This window comes from Meleagris gallopavo, chromosome 2, assembly GCF_000146605.3.
Source record: "Meleagris gallopavo isolate NT-WF06-2002-E0010 breed Aviagen turkey brand Nicholas breeding stock chromosome 2, Turkey_5.1, whole genome shotgun sequence".
NCBI lineage: Eukaryota > Metazoa > Chordata > Aves > Galliformes > Phasianidae > Meleagris > Meleagris gallopavo.
Genome location: NC_015012.2, coordinates 102,558,540 through 102,575,170, shown reverse-complemented (window position 1 = coordinate 102,575,170; position 16,631 = coordinate 102,558,540). Strand labels below are relative to the sequence as shown.

Sequence of the window (16,631 nt, the reverse complement as noted above, 5' to 3'; positions counted from 1 at the left end):
ACAATGTACAACTTTGCATTTTTGCTCCCATTTTAAGTACAAAAGCAGCATTCTTGCCAGAGCTGATACGGTCTTAGCATATAAGCAAGTCTGGGAGCACAGAAAGAACTCTCTTTTACTAGTCCAGTCATCACAGGAAAATAGCTGACCTTTCAGACATAGAAGACTACAGAAATGGCATTTTTACAAAGTGAAGACCATTGGTCTAGGCATACATACACAAATCTACATGTACATACACACATAAAACCTTCCTACCTTGCTTTAAAATCTGAGTCTTCCTGAAGCTTGCACTGCCAGTAACAAATGCAGCTGTTTTAGATGGGGAAAGAAAAACACAGCTGAGAAAAATACTGTGGAAAGACATTAGCAGCAGAAGACGAAGTTTCCTATTACCTACTGTAATTATGGAGAAGTGTTATTTTTTATTCTGTCTCTGCCTAACTCCTCCATTCTTTTTCCATCAGCTTTAAAAATGATTTTAGGATTTAAACAAAATAGGGTCATTTGGGGGACTGCATGCTTCTGTCCAAAGCCTTCCCTGCTTCTCCCTAGGGGGAAAAAATAAACAAGCAGAAATCAAGCAGCAACAACAAAAGAGAAGTGGAGTTTGCAGTTCTTCAGTTTCTCTTTCCCCCTTCCCTAATGCTAATTCAGAGCAGTTCTTTGCAGAGACTGTAAACACCCACACAACTTTCCAGGTGGGGAAAAATACACTAAGTACGTAATTTCTTTAGTCTTTCTTTAGGAATTTCTTTAGTCTTTCTTCTTTAAGTGGCAAGATATAAGATCTGGACAAACACATGGAATCTTTGGCAGAACGGAAAGAAGGTTTGGGGCACTGCAAGGCTTTGATGGCTATGGTGTCTTTCCCTGTGTACCAACCAGCCTGCATAACCTAATAGCATTAGCTTACTAACATATATTAATAGGTGTAAGAGGAAGGAGAAGGAGGGGAAAAAAAAGCCACTGGAACATATTCCACCTACGCTCTGTGCTACTAATCACAAACTCGGGTAGAAGGAAATCTTTTTTTCTCCTGGTTAGGGAAAAATGCAAGAAACAGAAAAAGACGTGATGGGGGAAAGCATTTATTTACACATTTTTCTGGAAATCATCATATAAAAAACCTAACAGTAATCACTGCATTTATCAATCCACGGCAAGAAAAGAGAAAGTGGGAAAAAGAAACCTACTTGGGAAGTGCCACAACGTCTTACAGCTGGTAGTTTCAGAGTGATAAATATAATGCTGGTCTCAGACTGCTAGAAGGATTTAGAGGTAGCTGTAAAACACCAAGTGCAGTTAACAGTTGGTGTTGGGTCTGGTGTTAGGATTAAAAAGCTCTGCTAATCACAAGAAATGTAAAAAGATTAAGGGGTGGTGGTTGCCAGTAAGGTCTTTAAGAGCATGTATGTGTTGAAATTCACTGTGGGATTAAAATTCCTCACGTTGAAAAAAAAGAAAAAAGAATTAAAAAAAGGAGTGATAGATCATAAATGCAGCAGCCAGTTTCACTTTCACTGTCCAGAACCCATTCCCAAGGATTAGAGATTTATGATTGGAAATGAAAAACGTATGCCATGGCTTACTGTGAAGGATCTAGGAGGGTTTTAGTGAGGAGAAGCAAGCATTTGTATTCTGAGACTTAGGAATTAACTACACTACTAAAACCTATTAAAACAGTGGGCTTTGGGAAAGAGATTTTGCTTACCAAAAACCTGCCTGAAGACAGTGGAGTCACAGCTTCCGAAAGGTAATGTAACACAAATCATGATGGCATCCAGTATCTGCATCCTTTCGGTAGGAAGAACAAAGTGACACCTTCATTTCCTGGCTCCTGGCTGTTTTAGATTTACCTGCGTGATCTATTTATATTGCTACTTGTCAAGGACAAGTTAACCTCCCCATATAAAATATTCAAATTGGTGTAAGAGAACCCCCTGCCCCCAGAAGGATTAATTAATAATAAAAAATCCAGCTTCCTAAAACCTCAACGTAAGTATCTTTTAAAGTCTAGATTTGAATTTTGGATGGATTTTTTTCTTAAACAAGGCATTTTAGGCAATGCAGATCACAGCATCACAAGGTATGATTCCCCGCCTTGCCTATGACACTGAGCTCCATCAGCAGCGATCACACTGTTCATTGCTGTCACCCTCAGCTACCACCACCCTGATCTGGAGGGCAAGTTGTACAGTGATGGACAGCCAGCAACTGCTTAGCACTGAGACCAACTAAAACTTGCCTCCCTCCAGAAATGTTGTAAATATATCCAAAGATTCAGAGCAAAACTCTATTGCAGCCACGTGATGAATGTCCTCTTAACAGGTTGCCCAGAGAAGCTGTGGATACCGCATCCCTGGTGGTGATCAACACCAGGCTGAGAGTGTGGATGGCAACCCTGCCCTTGGCAGAGGGGCTGGAACTGGATAATGGCCAGAGAAGGGCAACGAAACTGGTGAGGGGTCTGGAGCACAAATCTTATGAGGAGCGGCTGAGGGAGCTGGGATTGTTTAGTCTGGAGAAGAGGAGGCTCAGGGGAGACCTCACTGCACTCTACAACTTCCTGAAGGGAGGCTGTGATGAGGAAGGGTGTGGCCTCTTCTCCCAGGCAACAAACAGGACCCGAGGAAATGGCCGCAAGTTGTACCAGAGGAGGTTTAGACATAAGGAAGGACTTTTTCTCTCAGAGAGTGGTCAGGCACTGGAACGGCTGCCCAGGGAGGTGGTGGAGTCACCGTCCCTGGCAGTGTTTAAGAGGCATCTGGATGAGGACTACGAGATCTGGTTTAATAGCTTGTGGTACCAATGGTGATGGGTGGACAGTTGGACTAGGTGATCTTGTAGGTCCTTTCCAAACTTGTCTTTCTATGATTCTATGAATCTCTAAGGTCCCTTCTAACCTAAGCCATTCTTAGAGCCATGGCTCTAAGATTTCTAGGCACCCTGAGTTCAAATGCTGACTCAAAGCAATTTTTTTTCCACACACTAATTTACCTTCAATAAATCTGAATGTTGCTGTTCAGGTGGCTAGGGAATAGCTTGGGATAAGACTGTTTCATCACGTTCATCTCGCACTCCTTTCAGCCAAGTGCTCCTGGAGCATGTCTGGATTTTCAGAATCTATAAGATTCCACTTCCCTTCTGTTCCCCTCAAGCGAGTATTTCTTCCAGATGCCTGTAGCAGAAGCAGAAATCACCATCTTGCAAGAGTTATAAAACACTCATATTAAATAATAGAGGTGAAAGCACTGTGTATGATTTCTGCAGAAGTCTTTTCAGAAGAACAGACAAATTTATTCACTGCATTATGGAACAGTTTGAGAAAACAAGATCATACAATGTACAGTGCCTCTATTTAAATTGTTTCATTTCTATTCATGAGTGCACTGATTAGATACGCCGAAAATATCATCAGTAAGAAATAAATAATTCTGCCAAATTAATAGCTGTTGATTTCTTTTTACCTGAAAACGTAAGTAGCATCTCATTCACACTAGACAAAGCTGCTATAATTTGGATACACCAGTCTTGTTGGTTCACGTCTACACAGCACACCCAGACAGGTATTCATCTGTATTTCCTTAATAATAAACAACTTCTTTCAAAATGCCAAGTTGTTTTAGTGAGTTAAGATTACCTAACACATACTCTGCTTGGAGAGGTTTAGGAGTAGGTTGGTTTTTGTATCTGTTGTCTTCTCCAAACAGTAGGTTGAGAGAAACAAATTGCTCCAAATGCGGAGCTTGGTGTAGAAACCGCATGTTAGGGAATAGAGGCAAACTTGCTGTATTAGACAGAATTGATCTCAGGCTCACCAAATGCTCTTTATTTAATAACATCTTTCTGCCTCAGAAATAAACCAGCCAGAAGCAATCACCGCTAGCAACATTAGATAATGGGAGCTATTAACCAGCCCCCAAATGAGGGCTCTCCAGTACCTTCAACTCCCTGTGTTTTTCTGGGGAAACATGGGGAAGGGTAGGTATGTGTAAATGGAGCAGAAGGTATTATTTATCATGAGGATCACACTAATATTTTGCATGTTTAAAAAAATATATATAAAGACACAGCTAACGTGCTTTAAAATAAAACACTGCAGAATGATGAATGCAGTCTATCTGTTGAGCTTACAAACCTACGAGAAACGTTCCATGTTTTTGAGAAATTCATCCAGTTTGAACTGACAATGAATTATTCTTCTAGAAATCAAATGTAATTGCTTTAACATTTCAAAAAAAATCTAAATGCGCAGCCGAATACCTTCGGAGCACCCAGTTTGCAAAGCAGCCAAGTGATACACCTCCGAGAGCTCCTGTTAGCTCCTGCAGGCGAGACAGATCAAGGAAATGCTGAGTGGAGGTGCAATGTGACAGTTATTAGCAAAACAGGAGTAATTTGACAGAGAAAAAAAATCTGACAAAATCTCAGTTCTCAGCTACAGATTTTGAAAGCCTATTTGCACATAAATTGGAAGAAAACAATTCTTGCATTAGAAACTGATGAAGATGAAACAATGTATCCCAAATCCTAACGTATTTGAAATTATTTTCTTTGATTCAAAGCCGATAATCCTATAACAGGCAGTAACTAAATAGTAGCTTATCAGACTTGCTCTGCATGTTGAAGAGACTGCACAGCCAGATCCTGATTTGGGGCCACTCTAATATCAGAATAACTGGATTTACTGCTGTATTCACACCTTTGTTTTTGCCATCTGAAACGGCTGCAGCACGCAGTGCATTTGGCTGTGTTTTAAGCATTAGCGGCATAAATATCCCCTTGTGTACCATATACTTCACCACTTCTTGCTTCCCATAAATCAAGCCTAGAACCAATCATCTTTTTGTGTTAGACATTAATGGCAACTCCATTATTCAAATCCAGCCTGTGCAGCTTTGCCTTTCACGGGGACGTACAGCAGCTCACAAGCAGGCTTACAGCTGAGCAAGGAGCCATTCCGATCTGCCCGGGGTCTTCCTACCCCTCCATCGCCAGCAGAGATGAGGTGCTCCACATCTTTCGATTTGTCGGTGCAAAAGGCATTTTAAAAACTTCTATGAGGTGTAACAAAGTGAAACAGTGGGGAAGGCATTTTGCACTCCTGCAGGAACTGCAGCTTTGTGTCACTGTAAACACTGTCTACGTGTTTTAGCTCAATATCTCTGCTTACCAGTACGTGTTCTTCGCCGCATTACAATTAGATGCATAGGCAAAGAGACCTTTGGTGTCATTAAATCAAATTCCTCTACCAACACACAGAGATTTTATGCACTGTTGTCTTTTCTGCTTGCTGTTACATTTCCACGTTCAGTGCAGAACACAGTAACAGTTGCAGGTACCTTCCCCTGTTTACAGTACCCACCAAGAACAATTCCAAAACCAAATAAAAAAAATTGGCTATGATTTAAGCAGCACAAACTGCTTTCCCATGGGGTTTCTCTTTTTTCTCTCCTCTTTCCCTCATCTCTCAGTTCAGGAGGATAGGGAACATGAAAACTAAATGGATTTATGCTTAAATAATTCATCTTTTCAGGCACATCAAACCAAGTACTAAAGTTCATCCACAGGGCTAGCAGCATTTAGCTGATTCCAGTGGTATTTTAAGCAGGGTTCTGGAGAGCTAGTTGCAAAAGGTTGGGAGGAAAGACTGAACAGCTGTGTTGCTGTGCAGTTCGGGACCACATGCTATAACCCCACCTAGTCTTGTTGAGGACATCTGACGGGGACATGGCACCAGCTGTGCCCAACACCGCTGCGTTTCGGAGACCCGTCCCTGAACAAGAGATGCTTTGTGAGCAGGGTGAGCTTTGGCACATCCAGGGAAGCCTCAGAATTACAAACGCCGAGCATCGCTCTCCTGCCAAGTGGTAACAAAATATGTGGCAACATAAAGTGTCTTTAGGAGAGCAGCGCCCATAGGGCACACATCCGAGCTCACTGACTTCAGCCTAGGAGCCAAGTTGCCTTAAAGTAAGGTCCTCTGGGGGTTGGAACTGAAGCCATGATAGCAACTTGCCTCCTCTTTAAGCACAGGAGGGAAAACAGAAGGTTTCCTTTGTATATTTCCAAACATCCTTTGAAGGAATGATGATGGGTTTACTAATGCAGAAAATCAAGTGATATTCCTCTGTAACCTTTGCTGCGCTTGCTCTTGAAGTCATGTTTATTGTGCTAACTACACTGTACCACATTCTTGCAGCTAAAGAGGAAAAAAATCTGTTTTGCTTCTTGCTCTCTTTTTTATTCTCTTAAAACCCAGATACTCTCCAATTCCTACTATTAACTGCTTGCTTTAACAACACCAGAGGTCTCTTTCCTGCACATGGCTATCAATGTGCTAGAAGAGTCTGCAAAAAAGAGTGAGGGAAACAGGGCTTTCCCACAACTGAGAGGTGTTCCTGTGATTTATACCCAGAACCTATTGTTGTCCAGACTACATCAGACAAAGCAGTAAAGAAAAGTAATTAGATTTCAGGGTGTAATGACATCTGACTAGAATTTCAGTAACATTGCTTGGCCCGTGTGGGAAACAATTGGTCAAAGAAAGAAAACATTTTGCCACATGGAAAACTTTAAGTGGGTTAGTAACCTGGTACTGTACCAGAGATGAATTTTTCCAGTCAGGTTTATATCTTCAAATTCACTGAAGTGGAGATTTATTGCAGCAAAGACAGAGAAAACCACTGGAGGAATGTGCTGGAAGTGGAGCGGGACAAAAGGAAAACAAACAAAGAAAATACAATATTCTTGGATTTGCAGTGGCTTAACTGAAATGCCTTTGTGTTTCCAGTCTAAATTAACATGGTTCATAATAATATTATCTAACTCACAAAAAACCACAAGATTTGGTAAAATGTTATGTTTTGCAGAATATGTTTTGGGCAAATTGCATTAGAAATAGCTTGAAATATCTTCAAGAAGTATCGTCATGAAGACACGTTTATTTTTTGTGGTATAATTTGAGACCTTCAGCAGAAAGCAATGTCACTGCGAGCAGCGATGGCTTCAAGCCACTGCTTATGCAGTGGAAGACCTCTTTAAATCAAACATGTTTAAAAATGTCCTTGTTCTAACTTGCATGTACTGGGCAGCCCATCACAAATTTATGTCCTCACACTTCGTAGAGTAATGATGTTCATATACCCACGTAAGCTTCTGTGAACAACACAGACTCTTCCACTTGGCTAATCTTCCCACATAAAAGTTAAGTGCCTCATAGTTCTTGTGCGTGAAAGCCACTCTAAACCAAAATGGACAACTTTTTCTGTCTGTAACATATGCATGTTAACACATGCAGGATAAGAAAACATGCTTTAATTGATTCTGACCAACCACCATTAAAAAGCAACAGCAACAAAAACCTAAAAACACAAAGAACCACCAGACCACAGTCTACCATCATTAAAAAAATAAAAAATAAAAATGCTTACAGTAATGCCTATTGAATTGCAAGTCCTGACCTTGGGAGATGTGGAGAACAGCATTCGTTTCCTTCCTTCAAGAAGCAGACACTGTAACCCTTTTTTCAAAGTTTTATACTGAAATTGTTCTTACCCCAGCCAAGCTGACAGCGTTGCTGTGGAGAAGCTTGCTTCCAGGGGAAGTGGAATGTAAAAACAAAGTTGCTCTGACCTTAACAATAATCCTGTTTGCATATTACAATATATTTTCCTACCATAACAAGGCAAAGTCCCTTGTGTTCCGGTCAGAAAAAGTCATCTTCCAGTAAAAGCACACTGTGATCAATAACATTTTCTTAATATATTATATTATCTCTCACTAAAACACTTTTTCATTTGGCATTTCAGACTGCCTAGTAGGGGAAATTCATGACAAAACTCAAGATGGCAAATGAGATACTGCAAATTAATTCCATCTTTTCGTTCGTGAACATTTGACAAGCCTGTGTCGTCTGACTTCAGCAGAAGCTTTCTCAGCTTTCAAATATACATGAAACAGAAGAATCTGCTCCACTACCATACACCAATCTTCACTTCAGCCTGCATAATTTTGTGTTGAAATATGCTGTAGATTAAACAGCAAACTTTGAGACCAGAATTGGTAGGGCTTAATTTAAATATTAGTTTAGAAAGCAGACTCAGAAGTCCACAATAGCAATTGTGAAATTGTATTTTAAAGTTACAGCCCAGAGACTGACAGTACAGGAATCCTCCACGGCTGAATCTGCTTTGCTACTGAGCCATCTGCAATCTGGTCCTGAAAAAGACTATGCAATGAAAAAGCCAATTTGGTGCTGGCAAAGTTTGAAGAGAACTGTGACATGATGGGCATTAGAGGGAAGTAGAGGAATCAACTTTTTACAAGGGTAGACAGCGATAGGACAAGGGGGAATGGTTTTCAGCTCAAGGAGGGAAGTTTAAGATTGGATGTCCAGGGGAAGTTCTTCACAGAGAGAGTGGTGAGGTGATGGAACAGCTGCCCAGAGAGGCTGTGGATGCCCCGTCCATCCCTGGAGGTGTTCAAGGCCAGGTTGGATGGGGTCCTGGGCAGCCTGGGCAGTCAGATCAGGAGGTTGGTGGCCCTGCCTGCAGCAGGGGAGTTGGAACGTGATGATCTCTGGGGTTCCTTCTAACCCAAGTCATTCTATGATTCTACAAAGTACTTCTCTACTTGTGGGTCTGAAATTGCTTTTGATATGAGGAGTAGCAGCTTTATTCCTCTCTCACAGCTTACATTCTGCAGGCTGAAATGAAGACCCAGTGGCACAGCCAGGGGCAGAGCCCATGTTCCTGCCTTCCTTGTGGCAGCCCATTATCACTTGAGCAACAGCAGCTGTAGATGCAACTGAATTAAGGAAAGTTGTCAGTATTCAGCTTGGTCCAAAGAGGCATGATCCTTCAAAAAGGGCTTGGGTACATGCAGGGTATTATCAATAGGGTGGCTTAAACACATCTGGTCTCTGTAGGATTAGGTGCAGAATCACTGCCTGTATTAATATTTCAGCATAAGGAATAAAAGGCAGGTGAGTGTTGAATATTCACCCTGTGGGAATGCTCTGTATATGAATTCTGTAACAGAAGCATGCAAAGGTGTACCCATACACTGCAGAATTTACCAACTAATAGCCCAATTAAAAAGGTACTTCAGTATGTGCCTTGCATTAAGCTCACAGGGCAGCCTCTGTTGACTAAACACACTCAATTTCTTTAAGTCAAGATTCAAATTGAAAACAATATTAAAAAAGTGAGGAAAAATGGATGGAAATGTAATTTACATCCACAAATCCCAGCACCTCATTAGGTCTGAACCGTGTAAAGGGCCAAAGAACACATATACCTAAGAAGTCATTCATTAAAGATCAACATCTTGTTTAACTGTGGAAGATGTGTGCAGGTGAGATGCATGGAACTCAGTTGTTGGAACAAATCCAAGAAGTACTTAGATACTTACATACATACATACTTACACACAAGTATTTAGAGAAGAGGGATAAAAATGAGATTGGCATTGATAAGCAGGAACACAGATGACATTACTGCAAACTGGGTCGCAAGAACGAAATAATCAAGATTTTTGAAGGTGAGAACAAAGTTTGGGATTTTTTTTAAAGCAAAATAATATAGAGAGTAAGCCTTCATGCAAATGAGCACTTATAAAATAGCCTTTCTAGGTGAGTAATTTCTTTCACGATTAATAAAATCTGCAATCTGAGCAACAATGTTCTGATGACTTCTTGCCATTCGTAATTATCGCTCATCCTGGCACCAAAAACTCATTATTATTAGAGCTCACAAAAAAAAAAACTTCTTCTATGAAAAGACTTATTTTTTAAAAGAATCACAAGTTTTTAAGCTTTGTTTCTACTTATAAGTCTTGAAAGTGAAAAATGAGGGAGCCCTACCAACCCTCATGTATATCTCCTTCAGCTTCCAACAATATGAATAAAAGCATATAATTTATATGGTAACACAACACACTACAAAAGTATACTTTGGTTTAAAAGCAGCCTACTAAGAGTATGGAGTTAACATATCCCCATATAACTATGGGCGTGTGTTTTATACTATAAACATACGTATTTTTGCCTTTTTTATAGCAGTTTTCTCCAAAGGAGCTAAAAGCATTTAACAGTTACTGTAGAACTAACAGCACTCTTGTGAATAAGAATATATAATCACTATTTTAATGGCATGGAAGCTGAGGCACAAAGGTGGATGTGGCAGAACAAAAACAATACCAAACTCCAAGCTCTGTGAGTAAATTCCAGCCTACCTGGCATGCATCATCTATAGGCGGAGAGGAACAGAGATATTTTTGTCAGAGCCTATAGAGGTGTTAGCACTAACACTGCCTATGTCCCCCTCCACCCTGCATCCTGACAGAGCAGCTAAATCAGAGCCACATTAGAAAGAATAAGTAAAAGTAAAAAATAGAATAAAGAACAGATGCTAAATGGACTCAAAGGAACATGCACAAAAAAGATTTCCCTATGCACAGGTGCTTGACAAACATTATCTGAGCTCTTTATAAAGAGATCTCTCAGGTCTTCCACTTTCAGTGATGCGATGGCCAACCAGTAAAGGGAGATGCAGCAGGCCTGAGTTGCAATAAGGGAAAATCTAATTAGATATGAGGAGGAAAAAATCAGTGAGTGCTTCACCAATCAACACAGGCTGTCCATGAAGGCTGCTGAGTCTCCATCCTCAGCGATACTCAGGACTCACCTGGACACAACCATAGCACTGAACAACCTGCTCCACTCTGCAGCTGGTCTATTTTGAGCAGGAGGTTGACTAAGATGACCTCCTGAGGTCCTCCCCTAACGAAGTTACTGTAGGAATATCATACAGATACAAGTGAGGTTATTCCTAGGTTTCTTTGTTTCATCCCAAAGCTTATCAGAAATTCATACAAGAAGTATGACTCTGGACTTCCATGAGTAAAAACAACTACTTCATTCAGCTTGCTCTCTTCTGAAAAGAGGGGGACGGAACAGACTGCAATCTTTGCTTTAACCCACCTAAAGCTACAAAGAATGAAAAGCAAAACACAATCAAGCACCTAAACGTGTGTGGTCGTTAGAGGTCTTGGTTGAAGTTTACATACCTTCCTGACCCTCGTTCCTTGTAAGAAACATTCAGAAAACACTCAATCAAGTTGCTGTGCCGAGAGACCTGCTGCTGCTAAAATAACTGCATCATGGTAACAGCTCTCAACTTCTTCCTTTCATTTCAGATTTCTCTCCCCCCCCACACACACATTTTCATATGAGGTGCTGCATATGGTGAAAGCCGATTTAGTCTGAGCCAGAAACAACAGAGGTTAAATACCTCCCTAGTTAGAACACAGAGATTGCAACAGTATGTGATTGTCAAGCTGTATAGAGCTATGGCCAACATACATAAATACCTTCTACACTCTTAGAAGAATAAGCAAGTTAAAATGTTTTAAGGGTGGCAGCTGAGCTAGAAATATCCTCAAATGGGTAAGACAGACAAGCACGCTACTCCTAGGGGCAGCCCATTTCTAGAAACAAAGTCCACCCAAGAATCCAAGGCACTTTTGAACAGCTTCTCAACCCACAGCAGAAGCCTTGATGAGGTAGCCTGGACACAGCGGGCAGCTCATTTCCTACTACATATGTCAACTACTTGTGATAATTAGCTTCAATAAAGAGAAGAGAGTTGTTGGTTGGGTAGTTTTGTCATTTTACCCTCCCGCCCCAAGTAGATCACAGACATGATACCAGAAATACCCACAGAAATACTATAATTCGATACAATAACAGTACAATAAGCTGATATTCAGCCTAAGACTATAGTCAGCATTTTGTACTGATTTGATCTGTGCAATGCTGCAACATATCAAGCCAGATTTGCTAGACGTTCCCCACCACAGAAAGTGAATTAAACTGTCACTCATCACCATAAGACTTGCTCTAGTGTAAGTACTTCTTCATCAGTTGGACAATCTTGCTTTGAATTAAAAACAAAATGCTATGTTGCAAGTTAAAATCTTCATCCACTTTCCCATATGTTATTTTTTTCCTCTCTACTTTTCTCTTACCTATTTTCCACTCCGCTGTTTTCCCCCAGTTCAGTATGTTTAACCCTCTGTACTCCTCCTGCCTGCCTATTGCTTTCTTTTCTTCCCCTTCTCAGCAGATTTAAAGGCAAGAACTTGCTTTTCAGCTCCAGCCACCCTGGCTACACTGATAATTATGGTCTGAGCATCGAACTTCTGATGTCCTCCTGATCCTTTCTGCTATCCATTTATAAATGAATAAGGCAGCAAAGCCTGCTGGAGTACAGCTCCCTTCTCCAAGGACCGTCTGTTCAGTGTGTCAAGGCAAGGCTGGGGCAGAATCATTTGAGTTGGAAAGGGACCATAAAAGGTCATCTAGTCCAACACCCCTGCAATGAACAAGGGCATCTCACAACATATACACCCCGTGAAAAGATAGGGAAAAATGACACTGTATTTTCATTGTGAGGGATACTAAAAAAAAAGTTATTTAGAGAACATTTGATTTTACTACAACTGCAAGACAATTACAGCTGTTGGTATATTCAGTTTTACAGCATTACAAACACATGCCGGAACAAAGAAGGAATATAAAATAAAAGCCTTATTCAAAATTCAGACTCAACTTCAAGTAACAATTTCATTTTTCTATTATTACATATACTATTTATGATACTGTATTGGTAGCACAGAGAAAGAGATTAAATAAACTTCCCTACAAATACTTATACACACTCAAGCATACACACAATTTCCTGTTTTACCATGAACGAACTAATGATAGGAATTAAGAAGCATTTTTAAATTATCAAAGCTGTACTGAAATCTGTAAGCTAGTTGCTCAGGGAAATACACTTTATAAACAGTCTTCATGGGTGTATTACAAACCTATTTACGGGAAGAGGCTGCCAGAAAGGTTATGATCCAGATGTGCTGGGGATGCTGAGGTGTTCAGCAAGAAACACCAAGAGGGAACAGCAAGCAACACAACAACTGTTGTGTAGTGTGCAAAAAAGATTTATCTGATTAAAATTAGAGAAGAAAAAAAGAAAAGAGGACTTGGTGATCTTGACGCAAATAGAAAGTGCACCACTCCTGGGCTGTGTTGGCAAGAGGATAGCCAGCAAGTCTGGGGGGGTGGTCCTACCCATCCATGTAACACTTGTGAACTCTCCAGGATAGGCAGAGGGTATTGGTGACTGGAGAACAAATCATGAAAGAGGAAAGAGAGATCACACTACGGTTTCCAATTCCCAATGGAACAGGGCAGAGTGTGAGCCTATTCTTGAAAGTACGGAGAGATACAAGAAAGGAGCTACAATAATGAACATTCTGATGAGAGATGAGGAAAATATCCTTCATGAGATCGTGAAACAGGAACAGGAGCCCGAAGAAGTGTTGGAATCTCCATTCTTGGAGATATTCAAAGCTCAAATGCATGCAACCCTAAGCAACCTGGGGGACACTGCTCCGAGCAGGAAGTCAGACTGGACAATATCCAGAGGCCCTTTTAAGCCTGAATTAACCAACAGTTCTAAATATCTAGTTGGCAGAAGCCAGAACGTGATCAAAGGACGCCAAGAGAGCTATCATACAGCATCAAGGGTCAGGCTTAGCTCTGCAAGGAGAAACACACAAAGAAGATTGGGAAAAGAAGCTAGGAATGGGGTATGACGAGTAAAGCAGCAGGCTGAAAGAGAAGGCAACAACAGAGGATCAACACCGTAAGGAAGAACAAAAATAGAAAACCCAAATCTGCTCCACCAAGTTACACTTTCCCCTAGCAGCTGAAAGGTAAAAAGTCCTATGGGAGTCACTCAGTGATGAAGTCAATATTTACATTTCCACTTTGACGTGCGTAGTAGAACTGAGTAGGAGAGGAAATCAGTTCTCTCTTTTTTAGGAAAAACTAAGCAACCTTTAATCTGCTTCTTTTTTTTTTTTAAATTCTACACACACAATTTTGCAAACTTCACTGGTATTTATAACGTGTTTATATAATAAAAAATGTTTCATTTGTAATACAAACATATAAGTATATTTTGTAGCTTAAAACTCCAGGCGATCACAGCACTCAAAGTAGCTTACAGCTTTTTGCAGTTCTGTAGGACATAAACCTCTGAGCCTGTGGAGGCGAACTCTACTCCCTCTTGCAGCCACACAACCCAGTGCATATACCCTCGATCAGGTTTATAGCACTAGCATTCAGCCTTCTACATTCTTTTTCTAGTGTAACACAGTTGCACATGCTCTGACAGGGATTTGCTGCAGTCACTGAATGCATAACCCAAACTACGTTCATGTAGGACAGATAAAAGGAAAATTAAAATGCAAAAACAACAGATAACTGCACACTTACCCTATGATATCCAGAATGTGTATCAAAATCAGCCTCAGGTGTAATAGTCAGTAAACAGGACAGCAAATCCTTGCATTTAGCAGGAGGTTTCTGGGAAGCCAGATTACCTAGGAAGAAAAGAGGAGAATTACGTTAATACACAAAGATGAAGTCACCTAGGCTTTGTAAGAATAGCCTTTAAATGAGCTAGAGGAGAAGGAAAAAAAAAAAAAACAGCTGCAGAATGGGAGATGGTACATGCCACCATGATCGGCATGGAGAATTTAATCCCCTGAAGGTGACAGAAATCTGCTAGGAAGCATGGGGAGTTCGGTGCTGCTGGATTCTTAGGGTTTAGTAACGAGCATCTAATACCCGTGATAACACAGTGTTAACCCTCTAATCAAGGACGTGGAGGAGAGCAGAAAGAGCACGATATTTTGCTTAATTAGTTGCTATCAAAGAGAGGACAAGTTCAAGCACTCGCAAGAATGAGGCGACATGAGATTATTTAAAAGTTTAATAGCGTTCTAAGTCTTTGGTAATGTGGGGTTTGCCCATGAAGTAAAAATAATCCCAAGAGATAAATTTAAAGAAATATATCTCATTTTAGTGCCCAGAATAAAATGACTATTCATTAAAGCAAAGCAGTTTTATACCTATGTTCTCCATCTCACATCTAATATATATGAGAGTAATCTCCATGATGGGAAGTAGATTGTAATCCTGCAAGAATGAAGTGCTGTCATTATCTGCAAATCAATAAAATATTTATTTATTTATTTATAAGTGGGCATAACAGTACCTATTGATTTCATGTTTTTTGCACTGGAGTTTCTGGCCCTATGAAGAAGATTCTTACAATGATGAGAGACACAGATGAATAAATGAGCTGACATAAGCTAATTCTAAGTTTCTGTTGTTCAAGGGAAGTTCACTGTAATCAGGGTTTTGTATAATCATAGAATGGGCTGGGTTGAAAAGGACTACAATGATCATCTAGTTCCAACCCCCTGCTATGTGCAGGGTCGCCAACCAGCAGACCAGGCTGCCCAGAGCCACATCCAGTCTGGCTTGAATGCCTCCAGGGATGGGGCATCCACAGCCTCCTTGGGCAACCTGTTCCAGTGCCTCACCACCCTCCGTGTGAAAAACTTCCTCCTAAGATCTAACCTAAACCTCCTGTCTCAGTTTAAAACCATTCCAAAGAAACCAAAGTGTTTCTCTTTCACAAAAAAAGCTGAAGCTTATTTTGTTTTATACAAACATAATGTTTTGTGTAATTAAAACACTACATATTTTGCGTTGTTAGAGCAATATACTTCACTAACCCTACCTGCAAGCTGTTGGAAGTTTATCATGCAAAACCTCTTGGAGGACACCTCCCTGTCCTGCAAGTACGTTATTACAGAGTATTTGCATGACTGTTGCTATGTTCAAATAGCCTGACCAAAAAAAATAAAAGTAATAAGTTATTCCCCTGTGAAAGTCCAAACCTGGCTGAGCACTGAGAAGCTCATGGTTCAAAGAGACAGTGAAGGTGGTGAAGCAACAGAAAAAGAAGGACACCAAAGGGCGACACAATGCATCCAAGGTCATCTTGAGTGTCTGTGAAGCCCTCAGTTCCATTGGGCCATGATGAATTCCTTCAGAAGAGTTTAATAGAACTGATAGATGCTTATATAATTCTGTAAATGAAGCATAAAGCAACTTTGGCTTGATGAGCTGATCAAATAGCTCGTGTTGTAACAAATGACCTGTAATACCTGTAATGAGAGCTGACTGCAGTTCATGATGTACCATTACAAAGAGAAGGAAAAAAGATAAAAGTTTAAAGTGGGGCCTGCTGACATCCCAAAAGAAATCTCTAAAAGCAAACAGACAAAATCATTTACAATTTTCAGTCCTCGTTTCATGCAGAAAAAGCAGATCCCTTCCCAAGCAGTAGCCAGCTGCAAGGTTAGTCTCTCAAAAATGCAAAGCATGATAATACAAGCAACAAGCAAACGAAAGGACTGGGAAGGCACACAAAAAGAAGTGTCTAGACTGCATTATCCCCATCATTCCTGTCTTCTCTGTCATACAGAGCTGCATTCTCCTCGTTAGCTGCTTTGTTTACAGGGTTAGACTCATTTTGGAGTTTAGGCTTTCCAAATAGTTGGTCTATTCATTTATATAATGCTGCTCAAACACATTGTTGAGACATTTCAACGGAGTATTTCTGACTTTTGCGACACGCTTAAAGAATTCTGCATGAACTGCCTGAAAAAGCTCCAACAAAAATAACAGCTCTCTTTTTTTT

The 16,631-nt window shown here is 40.5% G+C and overlaps 1 protein-coding gene across 3 annotated transcripts in view; it reads right to left on the bottom strand.

Annotated features, from left to right (window-relative positions):
* Positions 1–14,454, bottom strand: part of KLHL29 (kelch like family member 29) — a 331,742-nt gene extending 317,288 nt beyond the window's left edge. For all 3 annotated transcript variants that reach the window (XM_031552616.1, XM_019613317.2, XM_010707983.3), the window contains exon 1: positions 14,351–14,454. The gene's annotated coding sequence lies outside the window, so the exon portion shown is untranslated. The remainder of the gene's footprint in view (positions 1–14,350) is intronic.
* Between the last annotated feature and the right edge of the window lie 2,177 nt (positions 14,455–16,631).